Source organism: Trachypithecus francoisi, unplaced genomic scaffold (assembly GCF_009764315.1).
Source record: "Trachypithecus francoisi isolate TF-2019V2 unplaced genomic scaffold, Tfra_2.0 Lachesis_group17, whole genome shotgun sequence".
NCBI lineage: Eukaryota > Metazoa > Chordata > Mammalia > Primates > Cercopithecidae > Trachypithecus > Trachypithecus francoisi.
Genome location: NW_022681462.1, coordinates 48,573,148 through 48,588,336, shown reverse-complemented (window position 1 = coordinate 48,588,336; position 15,189 = coordinate 48,573,148). Strand labels below are relative to the sequence as shown.

At 46.6% G+C, this 15,189-nt stretch overlaps 1 long non-coding RNA gene across 1 annotated transcript; it reads right to left on the bottom strand.

Annotated features, from left to right (window-relative positions):
* Positions 1-84: 84 nt before the first annotated feature.
* LOC117062970 lies at positions 85-11,464 on the bottom strand. Its single transcript, XR_004428647.1, has 4 exons — positions 9,817-11,464; positions 8,064-8,186; positions 2,795-2,964; positions 85-602 (listed from the first exon to the last, which is right to left on the bottom strand). It is a non-coding gene; the product is annotated as an uncharacterized LOC117062970 (long non-coding RNA).
* Positions 11,465-15,189: the final 3,725 nt, after the last annotated feature.

Sequence of the window (15,189 nt, the reverse complement as noted above, 5' to 3'; positions counted from 1 at the left end):
AATGTCCGCCCCACCAAGACAGAGATCTGGGGCTTCACACTTCACGTTGCCTGCCCCTCCGAGGGCCCAGCAATTACTCGAGAATCTGACTTTGGTGATTTAATTGCTTTTCCCTTGAATAGGAGAAATAGATGCAAATTCTCCTTTTGTTCTTTTACTACCTCCGGAGTGGTAAATGCTACCTACAGCCAACAAACACAGGCATCCACTCTCTCTTCAATGCCTCTTCCATGAGACATTTGAACTGCAATAAGAGGTGTATTATGTAGAATGAATAACTGAGGGGGCCAAGAAGGGCCTAGACTGAAGAAAGAAGTCAACATGTGAGTGTTCTCCGGCACAGGCCCCTCCATGGAGCCGGCAGCCGGCTATGCAGCCAGTGGACTCAGATCCACAGCTCTTGGGCGGATTCAGGACTGCCCAAGCACCGCAGAAGCCAGGGAGCTGGTGTCCTGGGCATCCTGGCAGTTCTTTTCATGTGGGCACAAATGAGCAATGCGCACCAAGCTGCGCCATCTCCTCTGCTGCGATTTCGCTGCCGAAGAGCCGAGGAAGGTTTAGGATGCAATTAACAGAGCGGAGTGACCTGTGACTGGGTTAACCTGCGGAACAGAGGCAGCCATAAATCAGCATCCCGGCCTCACGCACGCGCCAGCAGAGGAAGTCACCCAAGGGCCTTAAGTCAGCCAAATCGACAGCATCAACAGATCTAGACGGTGTTTTCTTTTCTAGAACCTAGAATAGGTCTTTAGAGACAGATGGACGCTTGGTTTCCGAAAACTGTAAAGCAGGGAGGCAAGATGCAATATGCACAGAGAATTAACGTCAGTTGTGTTTATGGCTTTTTTTTTTCTTGCCAAAAAAGAGTAGATTCCTTATTCTCATGTGGTGAAAGATGTGGTCTGTTTTCTTTAAAATCTAATCATATTTTTGGTAACAAAATGGAAAAATATGAACATTCCTTTGTTTTTGTTTTTGTTTTTTTTCAGAATTGATAAAAGCTTATGTATGAACAGATATTAAATAACCGTGATGTCAAAAAAGCAAGACCATTTGTTGAATGCTTATTATGTGCCAGGTATTAACCTACCTTACCTCTTTCATTTTTTCACACTTTTCAGAGGTAGATTTAGTGGGGACCATTTTACAGATGATGAAACAGAGGCCCATAAAAATGAAATCGGTTTTCTAAAGTCACACAACTAATTAGTGTAAGAAATAGAATTCCAAAGCTGAGAAGATACAAATTGAAAAGTTACTATTTAGCATGGAATTTTCATACTAGTTCACATCAGTATTTGTAAGAATTTTACACAGGGTAAAGGTGTCATGGTATAAACTACCTAACTGTTTTTTTAGTTTGTTTGTTTGTTTGTTTGCAACAGGGCCTCACTCTGTCGCCCAGGCTGCAGTGCAGTGGCACAATCTCAGTTCACTGCAACCTCTGTTTCCTGGGTTCAAGTGATTCTCCAGCCTCAGTCTCCTGAGTAGCTGTGAATACAGGTGCCCACCACAATGCTCGGCTAATTTTTGTACTTTTCATAGAGACGGGGTTTTGTCATGTTGGCCAGTCTGGTCTCGAACTCCTGGGCTCAAGTGAGCCACCCACCTCAGACTCCCAAAGTGCTGGGATTACAAGCGTGAGCCACCATGCCCGGCCTTCCTGACTGTTCTTGAGGACTGATCCTGTGTGGATTATCTGACTTGCACTGTTTGAGAGAGTCATCAAATCCTCACGGTGAGAACTCAGCATGTATTGTTCTTGCTACTCCTTCATGAATCCCTCTTGACACCCCTGCTGCCTCTGTATTCCCATACCCGCTGTAGAGGTAAAGAAAGTAAGGTTCAGAGTATGTAACTTACCCATTATCTCACACAGCAAAGAAGTGCCAGAGCCAGGGACACACTGAAATGCTCCCGAATTCTAAAGCCCACATCTCTCCCACTTCTTCACACAGATTCCATCAATAATTAAAAACAGAAGAGAGCCTGTGGCTGTGCCTTCCAGACTCCTTTATCTACTTATTTTAAAATAGAGTTAAGCCGGGTGCAGTAGTATGCACCTGTAGTCCCAGCTACTCAGGAGGCTGAGACAGCAGGATCGTGTGAACCTAGGAGTTCAAGGCTGTGGTGAGCTATGATCACATCACTGCACTCTAGCCTGGGCAACAGAGTGAGACTGTCTTAAAAATAATAGTAATAATAATAACAATAATAATAATAATAGAGTTGACCAAAGTCAGAAGTAGGTAGGGAAGGAACCAGGCAGGTAGACTCCAGTCTTGTGAATGCCCAGTGGCTGAATGTCCAGAAGTTTCCACCACAAAGAAGGGAGGCCAATACCTTGGGTGTTGAGGCTGCAAAAGGGATATTATAGCATTTCATGCAGAAAACTACACATGGATTCAGGGAAAGAAGATTTGGATAAAAAAGGATTGGACCTTTGACGTGAAACGTGAGCTCCGAAAGGCTCACAAGTGGCCAGGGTTACTAAATAATTAATCAAGAGCAGGCGGGTGGCAGTTTGAAATGTAAATGGGATGGAGGAAGGTGTGATGCTGTCATTCAGGAGAGGCTGATGTGGCTGGAGCGCTGAGCCACTGTACCAGCTCCCGGGAAGGCATGGGCACAAAGGAGCAGCAAGGCCGTCCGACAAAGGGCCCCAGAACCCCTAATTCTTGCCTTTGACCTGCGGTTCACTTTCATGTCTCTGTCCCCAAAGAGATGTTAAAAAATGATGAAGAACTGGCTAGGCATGAGGGAGGGGAAGCGAAGCCATCTAAAGAAATGTTACCTGTGTCAGGCAGCAGCCGACACACTTAAGAACACCTTCTATTTTCCTTACATTTTCCTGCTTCTTGAAAAAAAAAAATGCACCTTTTGTCTGTCCTCTCCCCCTTTCTTCCCAAATTCTCTAGAGTTCTTCCTGCAAGTGGTTCTGTGTGACTCAAAGGCAGACAACAGCTGCAAGCAAAGGAACCAAAAAGAAGATTGACAACAGGAAAAGGGGCAGGTGAGAGAGACTCCCTTTACTTTATCAAACCAGAAAATGCCGTGGCTTAAATAGCAAGAAAATAAAGTCTGCGGAAGATGAAATGTCTCTCTTCTGACTAAACAGTGATCAAAAATCTCTGTTCTAGAAAAAATATGACTGCTTGGCATTCAAATCACAGCATCTTAGATCCGGAAGTAACGCTCACGTGTAGCATAGCCTGATAGTTAGTGGGTGCTAGATTTATATTCATTCTTTTTCTGTGTCCCTTTCCTTGTCTATTACACCTTCCTGCACAGGCCAGCCAGCCTCCCCTTAAATCGGCTAGTCTCTCCAAGCTTCAGTGTAAGCTCTGGAAAGCAGAGACAATCCTGGTGCCCACCTGGTAGGGCTGTGCGTGTCAAGGGCTGAGCCCATGCCTGGCACGGGTGTGAGGTGGAGTAGTGATTGTCGTGTTTGTTATTCCAGACTTAGGAAGCAAGATGTGCACTACTTGGTTTTTTTGGGGAAACCGCCAACACTTCTGGGCTGCAAAAGCACAGGGTTCCAGGCAGCGGGGGCAGGAGAGGCAACTAGTGAGGAGAGGTGAGCCAGGGCATCTGCTGTGTGAGAAGGCTTGCTGAGGCCTGCGGAGGTTGGAGGGGGAGGCAAGCGTGGCACAGCTCCCACTGGAGAGCAGGCTCAGGAGGTCCTCACTAGGTGCCCTGAGGATGGGCATGGAGGGAGGGAGTGGAGAATGTAAAGGAAGCTGAGGAGTGGGGCCATTTGTGCTCCCCAGTACCACCTCACTGCCTAGACCAGGTGCAAGGGGACTGGGAGGAGTAGGGGCCACACTGCCAGCTCCTACAGGGACTGAGTCTACGGAGGAGGTTTTTAGCAGCCTGGAGGTAGAACTGGTGTTTTCTGCTTCTTCTCCCTCCTGACAGCTGCTCCCTGCCTCCTGCCCCTTTCCTTCCTCTCCATTCCTCTCTCTCCCCGTCTCCCTTTCTCCTCTCCCTTGCTTTAGCTTTCTTACCTTCTCTTGCAGAACAAAATCAGAAATGAGTGCCTCCCCTAGAAGTCCCCACCCACCATGGGCATTTCCATTCATTTTCCTGACATTTCTGCATTTTGCAGGAGGTTGTGACCATGCAGGCCAGGGCCGGGGGCAGGAGCAAGGGCAGCTAAAAGGAGGCAAGGGCAGCTCTGTATGGTTCTAGGGGGTTCTGCTCCCAACCCACCTCCCTCTCTTCACCCTGCTGCACCCATGCCCATTACTTCAGATATTGGCCAAATGGAAATCTTTTGACTTGCACAGCTCTGGCTCCTTTCTGAATAGGATCTCATAGAAACACACAAAAGTAGTCCATAATGGAAATAAAAATAGAATAGAGCCAAGTGCTGTAGCTTTTCCTCTTATGTAGTACAAATTGCTATGATGTAAACATTGTTCCAAATTTAAAATCCTAGTTCTTAATGCCTTTCCATTCAGGGAGACAGTATCACCTAACTCTTAAGCTCATGGACACTTCCTTTCCAAGAATTTATTACATGTGGTGTGTATTTCTTTAGGAAGTTTATCTACTTCATAATTTTAAGAGTCTATAGGCCAGGACTTCTAAAACTCAGTAATTTAACTATTTCTGCCATAAAATATACATACAGAAATTGTATCAGCTAGAAAAATATTAATTTTAAGAAATCGAAAGTTAAGTTAGATTTGATTGGGGGAATATTTTCCAAACAAAAGAAAATAATCCTAAAGTCAAAACTCTGAGCTTTTTATTATATTGCAAGGAAAGCATGTAGAGGAATTGGGTTGTTTAGTGTGTGTGTGTGTGTGTGTGTGTGTGTGTCTACTCAAAGAACTGTAGATTTACACACAAAGCATTGTAACCAGTTTCATCCCCATCTAGTATGCAGTGAGAAGTTTGTAGCTTAACCTTGAGTGAGGAGGATTTAAGTTCAATATCAAAAAAAGAGTTCTTGGCAATGAGGGTTATAAGGACATTTGTAGAGGCTGCATAGAGGGACTGGCCCACCCTCCCCTGGAGAGCTGTGCCACTTGTGTAGATTGAGTCTAAGATGAAAGCCAGGAGAAAATTTCCCAGGTTATCTTATCCCATAAACCCTCCCCAGGACTGCCTGGACTTCCACGTGGTTTAAAGGGTAGATTGAGTGCACCAAGGCCAGAGGCCAGCCAAGACACTTGCCAGCATGGGATCTTGAGCAAGTCACATGCTCAGAATCAATTTTTCAGTTACAGGAGAAACATGGTAAGAACCGTACATCCCTCCTAGGTTTGTGGTGAGGCTAACGAGGGTGGAAAAGTGCCTATCAGGGTGGAACCTCCTGCAAGTGTTGGTCACTAGTAGGTGCTGCATGAAATTCACAGATGGAAGATCATGATGCCTGCCCCCAAAGGGATTAAAAACCTTCAGAGGTCCAAGGCGGGCGGATCACAAGGTCAGGAGTTCGAGACCAGCCTGGCCAATATGGTGAAACACCATCTCTACTAAAAATACAAAAATTAGCCAAATGTGTTGGCAGGAGCCTGTGGTCCCAGATATTCAGGAGGCTGAGGCAGAGGTTGCCGTAAGCTGAGATCGTGCCACTACATTCCAGCCTGGGTGACAGAATGAGCCTCCATCTCCAAAACAAAAACAAAAAACCTGCAGAGGTACTAATAAAGTTTGCAAGTCCTTGGTCTAAGTTGCAAATTTTTTCTCCACACCTGGGAAATCTGTTAAGTTGTATAAATAAGTAATTCAATGGCTGAAGTACCACATATCTCATCTTAAGTGATGGACAAGTTCACGCCAAATCCCAACAGCCCAGGCCTAAGGAAGGCTACAGTGTCCATGTGAGCAGTGACTTTCAGCTAAACTTAGACTCAGTATCTGTCCATATAGAGGATCAAACACCCCAGAGTTCCACCTAGAGGAACTTCCCTAACTGACCCCATGAGTAGGACCCCTCGGTGACATTCCCGCTGTGAGAAAGCCTGCCAGACCCATCAGGGTCTCCATGCCAGAAAGGATGCAGCTCCAGGAAGTTCTGGCTCTCATGGCCAACTGTGAGGTGGCAACCCCTCAAAATCTGACCGGAGAAAAGGCCAGTGCAGCAGTGCAGGCCTCATGAGCAAACACCACCACCGACTCGCCTTTGGAATGCACTTCCTCTTTCCCCTCAACATCCCTGTCGTTAACTGACTGAAAGCCACACTCACAATGAGAACAATATCTGGGTGTCTCTGGTCATCATTTCGCTTTCCTCTGAAGCTAGAATAATTATCCTACAGGTGTCAGCTGTGGCAGAAGGTGGCAGGAGTTTGTACGACAAGAATATTCCCAGGGGTTGCAGTGAGCCGAGATGACGTCACTTCACTCCAGCCTGGGAGACAGAGCAAGACTCCATCTCAAAAAAATTAAAAATAAAAAAAAAGAAAGAAAGCTATCACGTGTTCTCATTCACGTGTGGGAGCTATAAAGGCGACCTCATGGAGGTAGAGGATAGATGACAGCTACCAGAGGCTGAGGCTGGGAAGGGTAGAGAGGAAGGAGGGATTAAAAATGGGTTGATTAAGGGGTACAAAACCACAATTAGATAGAAGAAATTAGATCGGGTGTTCCATAGCACAGGAGGGTGACTATAGTTAACAATAATTTATTGCATATTTCGAAATAACTAGAAGAGTAGAACTGAATGTTCCTAACACAAGGAAATGATAAATGTTTAAGGTGATGGATATCCCAATTACTATGATTTGATCATTACACATTGTATGCTTGTATCAAAATATCACATGTATCCCATAAATATATACAACTAAGATGCATTCATAAAAATTAAATTAAAATAAAAGGGCCGGGCGCGGTGGCTCAAGCCTGTAATCCCAGCACTTTGGGAGGCCGAGACGGGTGGATCACGAGAGCAGATCGAGACCATCCTGGCTAACACAGTGAAACCCCGTCTCCACTAAAAAATACAAAAAGCTAGCCGGGCGAGGTGGCGGGCGCCTGTAGTCCCAGCTACTCAGGAGGCTGAGGCAGGAGAATGGCATAAACCTGGGAGGCGGAGCTTGCAGCGAGCTGAGATCCAGCCACTGCCCTCCAGCCTGGGCAACAGAGTGAGACCTCTGTCTCAAAAAATAATAATAAAAATAAAAAAAAAAGAATATGTCCAAGGATAGAACCTCAGGGGTAAGGTAGTATCTGGATGAGAACTTACTGGGTGCAATAAGTTCCCCGCCCATCTTGAGGATGGAACTGAGGACAAAGCTGACCTAGCTTGTCCCCACTGACCATCCCTTCCCTGTTGCTGGTGTCTTTCCACCACATAAGGCTCAGGCCCCTGAGATGGCAAGAAACCTCCAATTTACAGGAGCCACAGGACACACCTCCAACAGCCGGTGGAATGAGCCCCCACCAATTCCCAGCCCATAGACACAGGGAGGCCTCACTTTCTGGAATCCAAGTACGGTACAACCTACCATCTTCCACCAGAGCCATCTCAGGTGTCTCACTCTCATCACTAAGAATTTAAAGTATGATGCCTTTTTTGCATAAAGTAAAATTCAGGACAAATAAAAATGTTTACGGTCTACATATTTTTAGGAGTTATATGTAAAATACACATATACAGAATGTCTTCAGTACACAGGAAGGAAGGGTAGCAAAATGCTTTCTCGGTGGCATTGCCTCCTCCACCAACTACTCACAAAATAGTGAAAAATGAACATCCTGCTAGATCCTTTCCTGAGGATATGTGTGGAAAGGATAGAGGACTATATCTCTCTCTCAACCCCAATCCAGGACACCAGCTGCATGCACATGGCCTCAGATGCCATCTCTCTGGGTCAGCCTCTGTCTGTCCTGGGCTGGTAGATGGTTCCTCAGCCCCAGCCTGGCAGGGTCAGCTGCAGCTGGAGAGACAGTGACTGCTCAAACTTGAACGAGGGCTCCACCACCTGAACTGAGGTTTTTGTTCCTGAGCTTACTAGATCGATGTTTCCATTCCTAAAGCTTAATGACTGCATGTTGCTTATCACTGTTATAGAGAAAAGATACTCCTGATGCATGCCATAACCTACTTGACTGTGAGACATTTCCATTTAGACATTTCCACTTAGCCCATGAACTCAGCCCTGGCTCTCTCTCTACCTGGTACCTCTTCCTTGAGCTTCCCCAAAACTCACACTCCTTTACCAAAGTGCCTAAAAAGAGTGGAAAATGAAATCATTAAAACTCAAGAACTCAGGAAGAGGGCATGGGCCAGAATATAACATGTTCTGTACTCAGAATCCAAATATTAGAGCTCGAAAACCACACTCACCCATGAACAACGGTGCAACCAGGAACCAGCCTTTTTACCTGAGTCCCAGTTTTCCACGCTCATAGCACAGATGTTCCCAAATGCTCTCTGCCTTCCAAGGATCTAGGGGTAAGGCTTAGATAACGTAAAGCACTTGGTCCCCAGACCAGGCCCCGCCCCCACACAAAGTGCTCAGTGCAGGCTGATTGTAAAGTACTGAGGGAGCATCTGCTAAAATCACACCACTGATGACAGCAGTCAGGGGTTTAACGCTGCTAAAAAGGCCGCACCAACCTGTAAAAGAGATGGCAAGATCCTCCCTCTTCTCTGAAGCCACACACTTTGCCTGTCCCTGGAGCTTGCTCTCTGCTGGAGAACCTGGAGCTGGTCTCCAGAATACAACTTCTCTTAGCCTTTAAAGCCAGGGCGCAGAGAGGCACTACCAGAATACCAGATTACTGGGGAGGCAGGGCAGCTGAGGCTCCAAAATGGAGGAGGAACCCCTTGCTCACAAACCAGGACCTGCTGCCTGCCTGGAAGGGCTCTAGCAAGAGATGAAACCTCTTAAGCCACAGTTGAGGAAAAGGATCAGACAGTGAGCTCCTCTCCGGCCCAAAGCGCAGTGAGGACAGGGACCACACATGGATAGGAGTGCTCTCCTGTGACCAGGACAGAGCTTGGCACTAGGAGGTGCTCACCAAGTACCGATGAATACCTGAATGCCCTAGGTAGAGGACGTGTCGCTTATGCCAGCCCCAGGGTACTAATGGAAGAGCCACAGAGAGCCCCAGGATGCAACTGTCCACAGCAGTGGGCAGTAGAGGGAGGAGGGTCTCCAGGGGAGAGAAGTGGCCAAAGAGCCTCTGTCTGCTTCCTGCCACTGCCCACAGCCAGCCCTGCAGCAGCGTCTCTGGCTCCCTTCCTCAGCCACATTGCCGAACAGGCAGGCCCGGCTGTGGCACAGTCTGAAACGCCCAGGCACAACACAACTGCTAAATTCTCGCACTCCCTGGACTCAGCTCAGCCCCACACCGCGCATTCTTACTCTCCTGTTCTGGGGACAGATTTTACAGCCCGTTCGCATCTTCCCAAGCCTCGCTCAGATCTGGGCACATGGCACAGGAAAAAGTGCCGCTGAGCGGATCTAAAGAACAGCGGGTGTCGGGGAGCCGGAAAGCAGGAATCATCTCAACAATCCGTCTCTGGACTGGGAGGAAGAACATGTTCCTAAACACATTTGCTCACTGCTAGGGAGGCGGCGCCTCTTCTGAAAGAAGCCACTCCCTCTTCCCTCAGCCTGCTCCTGGCTTTACTGCTCCTCTCAGTCACTGCCGTTGCTGTCACCTCTCATGAAAATCTGCCCCCTTCTCTCTCTCTTGTTCTCTCCCCTAAGTCCTGCCTACCTTATTAACACTTTCCAAACACGTCTCCAATCCACTCCTCTCCCTCTCCGCAGCTCCAGGACACCCTCACAGCTGCATCTGTGGACTGCCTCAGTATCCTCCCTGCTGCTCCTGCGGCCCACAACTCACCAGCTTCTGTCCTTCCTTCTCATCCATAGACCAAGATGTCCCAAAACGTTCTTTGTGAACAGTGAATCTAACAGTGCCTTCCGACGACTGAAGACCACTTGCGACTTTCCACCTCACCTGTTCTCAGCCCAGGCTTCCCTTCCCCCAGCAACACCAAACTACTACCTTCCGAGCACTCACCAGAAACCCTGCTAAGTGCTTTCATGAAACTTCCCATCGAATCCTCACAACATCACTGGAAGGAGGCATTGCCGTCTGCGTTTTACTTGTGAGGAAGCTGAGGCTGGAAGGGCTCCATCATTTGTAGACAGCAAGGCAGTAGCCCAGCTGGGATCCTCAGCCAGGCAGGCCCAGGCCTACGGGCACTGGCCCTTCCCACCTCCAGTGGCTCCCAGGGCCACTTAGAAGTTTCAAGTCCTCCCCAGCTACCCAAGGTGAACTGTAAGGAGTTTCTCACTCCCTTCCAGGTGTCCCCATAACTAAAGCATGTGTCCCTCTGCAGCTTAGTTGTACGTCTGTTTTTCTCCCCAGGCTGGATGCCTTGAAGATAAGAATCATCTGGAGTCCCTAATGCTTAGCACAGAGCTGAACTCAGGAGGGTTAATTGAATTAATTAATGGTCAGCAAAATGAATGAGTGGATGAATGAATATCACACATTCAAGTGATCATATTTCCCCATCTCTTCCACAATAAGGCTCAACTGATTGGCTTGGCCATGTTAGGAATGTTGGAAATAGGTTTACTGGTTACAGAAGAGTATCAGAACAAGGTGAAATTTTCAACATTTAAAGGTGGAATCGCCCTTACAATAAACGTGTTGTGTTTTTGTCAGCATTGTCACTGTTGTTGTTTACTACGAAATGTCACCATGCTTGAATCTTAAGCAGATGGGCTTGGGCTCCATTCATAATTTTCTTGCTTTAGAAAAACTTTTGATCACAGAAGGGGACCTTAGCGCTTGCCAAGTGCCAGAGCCCAACAGCAGCTCTGGTCTCAGCACAGGTGGATGTGATTTTCCTTACCGGTGACCTGTCCACGAGCTGCCTGTGCAGTTTATCCCACTGACAATGTGGGTGAAGGATGAAGCCAGGGCTCACCCTTCTAAGGGGGACATTGAGATTCCTGGGCATTGTACCAATTCAGCCATATGTCACCCCAGAAAGTAACTGCTTTTTCCATATATGATCATAACTAATGTTGCAAAGCCTGTTTTGCCTGGATCCTTTTACAGAACCTATGCAAAATATGCTGTGCGCTTTCACTCCAGATTTCTTTCTTAGGATGAATGGCTCTGCGCATACACGGGAACAAGCTCTTATTCTGTTCATCAGGAATGATCATTATTCCATAGGCTAATTCCCTGTGCATTAGTTATATGGGGTGAAGTTCTGGCTTATACACAGGAGCTGATGGAAACAGAGATCCTAGTGGCCAAATACATCCTAATATTCTCCTTTCAATTCTTTCATTTTTTCTGTCTTTACCTTTTAGAAAATGTTAATGTATTCCTGATGAATTCAGTGTGAAAAAAATATGTTTATCAGCTTGGGTTTAAAATTTTTATTCATAATAAGGATATAGTAGCACTGCCAAGACCCTCCAAAGTCAATCCTCAGATCTTCGCCAGCTCTTTGGGGGCATCGTAAACAAGCTGACCATGCAGAAGAGTTACAAAAAAGGGGTTCCCATGCCAAAACAATAGCAAGTGTATTTTCCTTAGGTGTTGATGCTTTGTTCTTGCTATGAGTGAGGGTTGAGGGAAGTGTGCTGTGGTAGCAATAAGCCTGCAAGTTGTCACGTGGTAACTGCATAAGTCGTGCCTTTAGCCAGGGCCAAATGGATGATAAACTTGTCACTGCTAACCGGCTCTAGTTATTTGGAGCAAACCACACTTTTTCTTGCAAAATCACACACTCAATTTCTTGACTACATTTCCTCATCTATAAAATGGGAGAGAGGTAAGATAAGCTCTGTGGCCCTTTTGCACTCTGCGATCTCGTAAGTGCCTTTGCATTTCCATCCAGCCCCGCCCCACCCCATCCCACCCGGAGGGTGGATGCCCACAGTCCTCCACCCCAGCCCTGCCAGCATTGCAAAGCCTGCTGAGGATTTGCACAAGTAAACCCACCTCAGCAGCTTCACTGCTCCCCTTAGTAAATAACTGCATACAGAAACCCTGCAGGTTCTCAGGCTGCAGCCAGCGCCACAGCTGGGTTCTTTAGTTTGTTGTGAAAAGAATTCCAGCATGACACAGCTCCTCTCAGCACAAAGACATGCTGAAGCACTAGGAAAAAAAATTTTTAAAAGAATGCTTCTGAAAGCCAGGCAGCCAGGAGAGAGATGTAGGCTCGGACCAGCCTCCTCCCTGCCGGGGCCTGGACCTGTTGCCTGGGCTCTGCTCCTCTCAACGGTAAACAGCCGTTCACAAATCACCGAGGCTCAGAACGGTAGGTCTGGCCACAGGGGTGCCTCGGACGCCTCCCGGGCATCTGCAGCAAACAGTGCCGCCTGCACTGTGGTCAGATCGGGGACAGTCAGTCCCCCCATTGTTTGATTTCTAAACCTGCCTCCACCTCCCCAAGGCCTCTGAGAGCTCAGGGCTTGCAAATCAACACAACATTTAATTAACTGCACATTAAAGTTTCCGTCTTTCAAAGAAGGGAATTAGGGACATTGCACTTTCTGAAGCACTCATTAATGAAAAAATAAATTGTAAAGCCTCCCGAGTTCAGGGTGGTCCTTACCATTCTAGGTGGCTTCCTGCCTTAATGCTCAGGGCTGGGCAAGTTTCCTCAGATGAGCTGCAGTCTTCAAGGTCCCCTTCCAGACAGGCGTTTTTAACCCTCTGAGAGCCAGTCTTGGTTTTGCCCCACACCATGCAACTTGAATAATCCTTAAGAGTTTTCAGGAAATAGTCAGAAATGTTTCCAATTATATTGAATTATAATGCTTTATTAAAATAAAAGGTATACAGATGTTACTTTATAACAGAGGCATGAATAATATAATTAAACAACTGTCTATACTACCTATGGAATGGTTGTAAGTTGCTATTACCCTTGAGAATGACGGAGGCACATGCACTGCTGGCATGGAGGGACATGGCCATCAGCTTGACAGTGGGGAAGGAGACCAAGTGAAAGACAGACCTGGCCCAGATGTGGTGGCTCACGTCTGTAATCCCATCATTTTGGAAGGCCGAAGTGGGTGGATCACTTGAAGCCAGGAGTTCAAGACCAGCCTGGCCAACATGGTGAAACCCCATCTCTACTAAAAATATAAAAGTTAGCTGGGTATGGTGGAACATGCCTGTAATCCCAGCTACTACAGAAACTGAGGCAGGAGATTGGTTTGAACCTGGGAGGTGGAGGTTGCACTGAATCGAGATCGTGCCTCTGCACTCCAGCCTGGATGAAAGAGTGAGACTCTTTCTCAAAGCAAAAACAAAAACAAAGACCTGAAGAAATCCAGTGCAGCTCATCTCAAGCAGCGTAGCTCTCCATGTGCCAATTCAGGCTGTAGCTAGACACACACACACACACAGACACACACACACACACACAGTCATCATTCACTCACACATCCTGCCTGGAGGCAAAAAAAAAAAAAACAAAACAAACAAACAAAAAAAAAACAGTGAATGGGAAGAACCTTGCTCATGAGGCCATGGGTGCTGCTCCTACTTCTACCACAAATCCATCCCCTGATTTTTCTACTCATCTGAAAAACCATGGTACCCACCTGTACCTATATCAAGATCACCTGCAGCTCTTTCTATGAGTTGCATCATTTTTAAAAAGACTTACATTGCAATGCTTTGTTTTGTTACTTATCTGTGTACATGGCTCTTCCCAATATTGCCAAGTTTTGAGAAAAAGAAAGGGATCTGATTTCATCTTGTATTATGCCTTGTGTGTATTTAGTCATGCTACACATTTTGCTTCACTTCTATTATGTACCAGACACTGCACAAAGCATCAAGGATATAGATGCTGGTCCTGCCCTTCTAGAGATGGCAAACAAATGGCAGATAAATGAATAGATTGTCAGTTATAATTATGGTTAGGTAGGGACAAGGTCCTGAGATAACAAATGATAGAGAAGAGACCAACTTCCAATGAGATGCTTCAGGACAGCCTCTGGAGGGGATGTTCTGGGTCATCCCACAGAAGAAAGAGAAAGTGCTAGCTATGCAGCAGGTGGGGACAGTGGCATCTCTGGTATAGGTATCTTGCACATGACAGACACACAGTCACTTGATTTGTTGATAAAAGTTAATATAATACATCTAATACATTCAAATTACTAACACAACCTAACCACAGTAGGCTTGTGTATGGAAAAAGCACCCAGTAAATGAATTCTTTGTTATCCAGGAGGTGACAGAGCCTTGTATAAGCAATGGCCTCCCTCAAGGAAAGGGATCACTTAAGATGGGTTCACTTAAGATCACTTAAGATGGGTTCACTTAAGACACCAAAACTCACCAAGCTCAGAGCCCTTGTACCCTCAATCTTTTCCTTTTCCTCTCATCTCAGCTCTCCGGTCCATGCCCAGCATTAATTTACGCAGTAACTGGAACACCAGAGGATTCTAGGTGTTCATTCACAATTCCCTTAAATTCACTATTTCTATCCTGTCTTTGGATTTTTCTCTCCAGTGTGATATCACGGAAGAGGCAGCATCTCAATTTCTTACACGTATTCCTCAAGTAGCCCGCAATGTCATCACACATTGCAAGAACACAGAGCGAGGGTGTGTCTTCATCAGACACCATAGCTTGTGCAGCTGGCTGTAGGTCATTGAAATGTGTGTCCCATCTTGTGATGAGAGAGGGAACTGAATGAGTCCAAACTGCTCAGCCACTTGGCTCTCAAGGCACAGGTGCCCCATTTCCCCAGCCTCCCATTAGGCTTTGTCAAAAGGGGAATGTAGGCGGAGGCAAGGCAGGAAATATCTAGTGAGGTGAGTTTTCCTGGCTGGACTCTGACTGATACAGCCACCCAGGAGATGAGGGCTCTTCTTATCTTTTCTCATTACTTAATAATTGTTGCCTGTGTGCCCAGGCTGTCTCATGTAGCCTTTGGGGTGGAAGAAGGAAGGCAGATAAAGACTAAAAAATCTGTATCTATAGTCACCTATTGTGCACAAGCAGTATTTGGCTGGAAGCTGTGCCCACCCACCCCTGGAAACAATCTGATGCTATTGTTCTCCTGCCCCACATTTTCCTTCCTGTCTGTCACCAATCCTTCCGGGGGCCTTCTCTGTGTCAAGCCCTATGTTATACTGTTAGAACCACACATATGATGATGGACACAGTCTTTACTCTCAAAATTCCAGTCTAGTGGGGATGCGTGAGCAGATGACGGAG